Source organism: Carex rostrata, chromosome 30 (assembly GCF_964058835.1).
Source record: "Carex rostrata chromosome 30, lpCarRost1.2, whole genome shotgun sequence".
Lineage (NCBI taxonomy): Eukaryota > Viridiplantae > Streptophyta > Magnoliopsida > Poales > Cyperaceae > Carex > Carex rostrata.
In genome coordinates this window covers 5,868,697-5,875,418 of record NC_135947.1, presented here as the reverse complement: position 1 = coordinate 5,875,418, position 6,722 = coordinate 5,868,697, and the positions used below count along the sequence as shown (strand labels likewise).

Genomic DNA, 6,722 nt, shown 5'->3' with positions numbered 1-6,722 from the left:
GAACCTTGGTAGCTATTACCAAGTTAAAAAATATATATATATATAGAGTACGGCTAACGCGCTTCCTCTAGCATATGGGCCGAAATGCTTCCGGTGAAAATTTGAAATTTCAAAATCCAAAAAGTCGATCTGAACCGTTCATCTTCTTCTCCATATTAATATCTGCTTGGAGACCAAATTTTACATTTTTCTGAAATTTTTTATTATTTATTAAGCCACTTTGAAAATTGCTGATCCAACGGTGGCTTACCAAACAACAAAAATCAGAAGCTACCGTTGGATCAGCGATTTTCAAAATGGCTTAATAAATAGTAAAAAATTTCAGAAAAATGTAAAATTTGGTCTCCAAGCAGATATTAATATGGAGAAGAAGATGAACGGTTCAGATCGACTTTTTGGATTTTGAAATTTCAAATTTCCACCGGAAGCATTTCGGCCCCTATGCTAGAGGAAGCGCGTTAGCCGCACTCTATATATATATATATATATATATATATATTTTTCCCACAGGATTACTAGACTAAATTTGGTCTGATGCTTGATTGAAACCGTTCGATATGCATGAAGATTTGTATGCACTTGATACATACGAATTACGAAACTATTTGTACAAATTTTGATGCGAATGAAATAACTCAAACCTGATGTCGAACCCTATTTAGTCAGATTTCCATCCAAACCCCCTGATTCGTTTCAATGGACTTCATTTCCACATAACGATAGAGACACTTACAACGACAAAAAAAAAAAAAACCAAATATTTTCCAAGTTTATATTTTTATTTTTAAGAAAAAAATAATTTTACAAATATCATACCCACGGACGCACCAAATGTTAATATAATTACGCCTTTAATAAATTAAAGAGAAAATTAGATCCATGCCACTCTAAAATAGGGAATTTAGAAAAATGTCACTCCAAAGTTTTCCTTTTGCTAAATGCCACTCCAAATCTCATATATTAAGAAAAATGCCACCAATACAATATTAATGTATAAATTTAAATTAACAATTTGTATAATAACTAAAGTTACCAAAATAACCTTGATCCAAATTTTCTTTTCTTCTCAGAAACGTGATTTCTTCTCCTCAGAAACGTGAATAGATGAAGCTATGAACATAATTGATTAACGCCAACCCTAAACCCTCTGCTCACCTCCTCTCCGTTGGCCACCACCTTCGGCCCGCCTCCTCTCCACCGTCATCTCCACTCCGCCTTCCTCTCCTCTTCGCCCTTCCTCTCCTCTCCGCCCTTCATCTCCTGTGAGCCCTCCTCTAACCGAATCTGCCAATGGAGGATCTGTCTTGGATACCTAGTGGGTAAGCATTAAATTTCTCCTCTATACTTCTTTACTTTATTCTTAATTGCTTAGATGAGAATGGTAGAATTTGACCCTAATTTCTAAAAAAATTGATTACTGATTTTTCTATTCTCCTATAAATATCTATTTGAAGAGGGTTTAAATGTCAATATTTTTTGTGTCTTTGTTTGAATAGTTTAGATACTGGTAAACGAATGAGACAGTAATGGAAATAATGGATCTTTTTATTTCAATTCCTTGATTTTACATTATTATGACAGTTCCTTTATATAGGCAATCTAAATAGAGAGAGTGGTTAGCACTAATCAATCCTATAAGAAAATGAATGGTGCCATAAGATGGATTTGCTTAACATCAATTCTTATGACAAAATTGGAGGAGAGTTGGTCTTTGAGCTGGAATGAAGAAGCAAAAACACAAAAGATCGAGAGATGGATGCCATGAGTTGAAAATAGTTTTAGTTTTTATTTTTTATCATGTAATCGGTCACAAACTCAGAATTTCTAGTGTTGTGGGTGGAAAATAGTAAATTAGGGTATTTTTTTTTAAAGTTATGTTAAGATTCAGATACTTATCTTTGTAAGCATAATGTTTGAATAAAGAGTTTGAAATCGAAACAATTCCTTTTTATTATTGCATTGAGATTCTGTTGATGGTTTTTTTAGGTTTTGACTAGAGGTAAACTGAAAATAGTGAACGTAATTATTAACAGTGTTGGTATTGGATACCAATTTCAACCTAGCTGGCTGAATTTTCGGTGCTTATAAATTTTAAATCCCCTTTTGTTTGTTTTATAATGTTATATTTTTAATCTTTATAGTCAGCTTCTGGTTGGATAGTTCAGTTTGGGCTATATCTGCAACTTCTGAGAATCATAAATTAAACTAGATAAACATGATATATGTCTAGTTTTTTTTGCAGATCAATCCATATGGCAACAAATTAAACAAGGAATATATATCAATCCAACTGAATTAAAAAAGGTACATATCCTTTTGTTTAAGCCTATAACCAATTCCAACAGAAAATATTGGAGACCTTGCAAATTTTTCATATCAATCCATTTGACAACAAAAAAAATTACAAAAATCTTGAAAGTTTGAATAAACTGAATCAAACTCTTTATTCAATCATTATCCTTACAAAGATAAGTATCTGAATCTCAACATAACTAAAATAAAATAAACAATTAAAAAATTCCTAACTTGCTGGTTTCCACCCACAACACTACAAAATTCTGAGTTCGTTACTAATTACATGATAAGAAATAATAAAAAAAAACTAGAACTCTATTCAACTCATACCATCCATCTCTAGGTCTTCTGTGTTTTTGCTTCTTCATCCCAGCTCAAAGACCAACTCTACTCTCACTATGCCAGCCAAATGAGAGCAACTCTGGGTCTTCTGTGTTTTTGTAACTCTGCTCCTTTCACAGCTAAATCTTATAAATAAATTATTCATTGGCAGCTTTAAGCCCTATTCTCCAAAATTACTCTTTTAGAAGAATTTTTACCTAATATTCAACATGTTCAATTTCTAACAAATTAAACCTATTATTTGCATTCACAGATTAAACTAATTTTCTGACATATTAAACCGTACCAGCAGTCACACTGGGCTGGTACCAGTGGTACCAGCATCACAATTCAAACAACAGCCACCCACAACAACAATTACAACAATCACAACACCATAGATCAGGGCAGCAAGCACCAAGCAGACAAGGCACAAGACAGCAAACAACAAGGACTCAGAAAATTGGTAACTTTCCTCCGTGCTTAACTAATATTCCCAAACCTAATTAGCCAAGTTTGCCACAATTCTCTCTTTTGACTCTGTTAAAAAAAGAGGAGCACCAAATGACCACTTATTTAGATACAAATACCCAACACTATCGCTTCTAGTCTACTATGTCCGAAAAAGATAGTACCTTGAGACGAAGAAGTGGTGGGGCGGGAAGGCAAGACGGTCGGGGTCAGCTTCGCTAATGCAACAAGCTGGGGAGTTTGATTGTTGTTTGCTCGAAATGGTGTTGTGATCCCACTTTTCGACGGAAGAGAAGAGAGGCTCGAAATGGATCAGATTGGGGAGGAGAGGCTCGAAACAGAGGAGATGGCACTTTTCGACGGAAGAGAAGAGGAGAGGCTCGAAACGGAGGATCAGGGACGATGGAAGAGAAGAGAAGAGAAGAGAAGAGAAGAGAGGGTTTTAAGAAATGGATCGGATCGGAACCATAAGGGTGTAGAAATGAAAGGGTGAGAGTATTTTTGGAATATACAAAAATACTAATTAAAATACAATATTTTCTGTTTATTTTTAATAAAAATGTATAATAATTTGTCTACAGTGACATTTTTCTTAACATATGAGATTTGTCTACAGTGGTATTTTCTGTTTCTAAATTCTCCATTTTCGGATGGCATAGATCTAATTTCTCCTAAATTAAAGTACCTAGAACCTGCTCTAATGCAAGTAATCCATGTGGAACAAAAACCTCTTTTTCAATTATGTTATATAAATTAAATAAAAAGACGAAAAATTTCAGCTACTATTAAAAAAGTAACTATCAAATAGCTACATGTACCAAATTTTTTATTAGTACTCTAAAACCAAATAAAATTAATGAATATACCCTCGATTTTTTTTTATATAAAAAAACCGCCCTAACCGTCCCAGCCAGGGGCGACCAACTCTCAACACCTGACTGCTCCTGTGGAGGGCTGTCACATAGGAAAACCTAGCCGCCCCCTATTGAGGCGGTCAGCTATAGAACTACTATATGTTGATTTTTTCTCTCTGCTGCCCACGCAAAACTCATCCCAACATCAGAGCAAACGCAAAGAGAAAGAGAAAGAGAAAGTGAAGAAAAGAAAGGCAATTTTGGACAAATTTTTGGATGATTACAGGTATTTTTTAATTACTTTTTAATTATCCTTTAATTATTCTTTAATTACTCTTTAATTACTTTTTAATTACTTTTTAAATCGTTAGGAATTATTATTTAGAATCAATTGTAATTGTTATTTAATTACTTTTTAAATGTAGTTTGTGAAAGAAAAAAAATATTAATTGCACTGTATGTGGACGGCAAGCTAACTTAGGGTGCGAGCACACAATATACGAAAGATGCTGTCTTTTGATTTTGAAGTTAATGAAAGTACCACATTTCTGAAATTTAAGCAACAAGTATATAAAAAGACTGATGTAAACCTCAACCAGTATGACATATAATTAGTTATACGGATTGACACACAAATGTGTGTGCGTGTGTGGGGGAGGGGGTAATAAGTATATATCCTACCCGATGGGGCTTAACCTCAACCCAGGCTCTTTGAGACATTTAGTGTCCTATAAGGTATGATTTAGCAACGAGAAAATGTGCCTAGCCCAATTATATCTGATATCAGAACCTGTGCCGACTACTCTATCAGGTATAATTCGAATTTTATGTTAGTCGTCGGCTAATTTTATCAGATATATATTTGCCGATAAAATTTTGAGGTCTTGCCCAATTAGATTCCACCGCAAACATTTAATTTTCTTCGTTTAAAACAAAATGTGTGTTCCGTTCCATTAATGTTGTGTTTGTTATACCTGCAGCTAAATAGAATTATAGGTTAATTTCAAGCCATATGTGTAGCTATCATTTTAAACTGTAATTTTTCTTAACATATAAAGTAGAAATTTATCCTTTCAACACTAATTTTATTTGACATTATAATTGAGATCGCCTCTCAAATTACTTTTTCCTTTTATGTTGTTATGGGTTTCTTTTATGTTGTTATGGATCACGAGTTTAGAACACATCAAATTAACTAGTAATACAAAGAATAAAGTTCGGAAAGAATTCAGATAAAGTACAAATGGTAAATATAAATAAACATCTAGATTAAACTCATAAGAATTCAAGATTACATGTCTTCATTCTAGAAAGTTTTTGCTTAGCCACCAATAGCGAATTCAACAACACAAGATACAAGAGACACTATTAAAGCAACAAAAGAGAGAGATAGAAGGAGTACACCGAAAAAATCTTTCTTAATCTCATGCATGCCGTCTTCACGTTTTGTACCTCTCCTCTTCTAATTAATGAAGTATATGCCTAATTTCTACTTGTCTATCCTATTCTCTAATGACAGAAGCTCTCCTAGAAAATCCTAGATCTAATTTATTCATAGGAAAAATTTCATGTGTACCCATTTAAAACTATGAAATAGCCAATTTTTCCATCAAAATACCATAATATCCAATATCCCTATACAAATTTAAAATTATTTCTTCAATCCCCTTTTATTTTAAAATTTATATTGACCATTATGCCCTATTTAATTCTAAATGGATATGTCCAGTGTTGTATTAGGGTTTTAAATGTCCAAACATCTTCAATTGGAGTATTGTATTAAGGTTTTAAATGTTATATTATCACTATTAGAGTGCTCCAAACACCTTTAATTGGAGTGTTGCATTAGGGTTTTAAATGCCCAATTATCTTGCCATCTGGAGATAGTACTATAGTGCTCCAAACACCTTCAACTGGAGTGTTGTATTAGAGTTGTAAATACCTTATTATCTTGTCATCTTGAGACATTTCTAGAGGGATCCAAATACCTTCAATTGGAGTGTTGTATTAGGGTTGTAAATGCCCTATTATCTTGCCATATAAGACAATACTAGAGTGCTCCAAACACCTTCAATTGGAGTGTTGTATTAGAGTTGTAAATGCCCTCTTATCATTCCATATAGGGACACTACTAGAGTGCTCCAAACACCTTCAATTGGAGTGTTGTATTATGGTTACAAATGTCCTATTATCTTGCTATATAGAGTCACTACTAGAGTACACCGAATGCCTTGAATTAGAGTGTTGTATTAGAGTTGTAAATGCCCATCTTGCTATCTGGAGACACTACTAGAGTACTCCAAACACCTTCAATTAGAGTGTTGTATCAGGGTCGTAAATGCCCTATTATCTTGCCATCTAGAGACACTACTAGAGTGCTCCAACCACCTTCAATTGGAGTGTTGTATTAGGGTTTTAAATGCGCTATTACCTTGCTATAGAGAAACTACTAGAGTGCACCCAATCACCTTCAATTAGAGTGTTGTATTAGGGTCGTAAATGCCATATTATGTAGCAAATAGAGACATTACTAGTGTGCTCCAAATATCTTCAATTGGAGTGTTGTATTAGAGTTGTAAATGCCCTATTATCAAGTCATATAGAGACACTAATATAGTGCTCCAAATACCTTCAATCGGAGTGTTATATTAGGGTTTTAAATGTTCTATTATCTTACTATATAGAGTTACTACTAGAGTACTCCAAATACCATTAATTTGAGTGATTTATTAGGGTTGTAAATGCCCTATTATATTTCCATCCAGTGAAACTACAAGAGTG

General features: G+C 33.6%; 1 long non-coding RNA gene across 1 annotated transcript; it reads right to left on the bottom strand.

The window, feature by feature from the left end:
• Positions 1–2,425: 2,425 nt before the first annotated feature.
• LOC144547093 (uncharacterized) lies at positions 2,426–3,546 on the bottom strand. Its single transcript, XR_013509000.1, has 2 exons — positions 3,252–3,546; positions 2,426–2,756 (listed from the first exon to the last, which is right to left on the bottom strand). It is a non-coding gene; the product is annotated as an uncharacterized LOC144547093 (long non-coding RNA).
• Between the last annotated feature and the right edge of the window lie 3,176 nt (positions 3,547–6,722).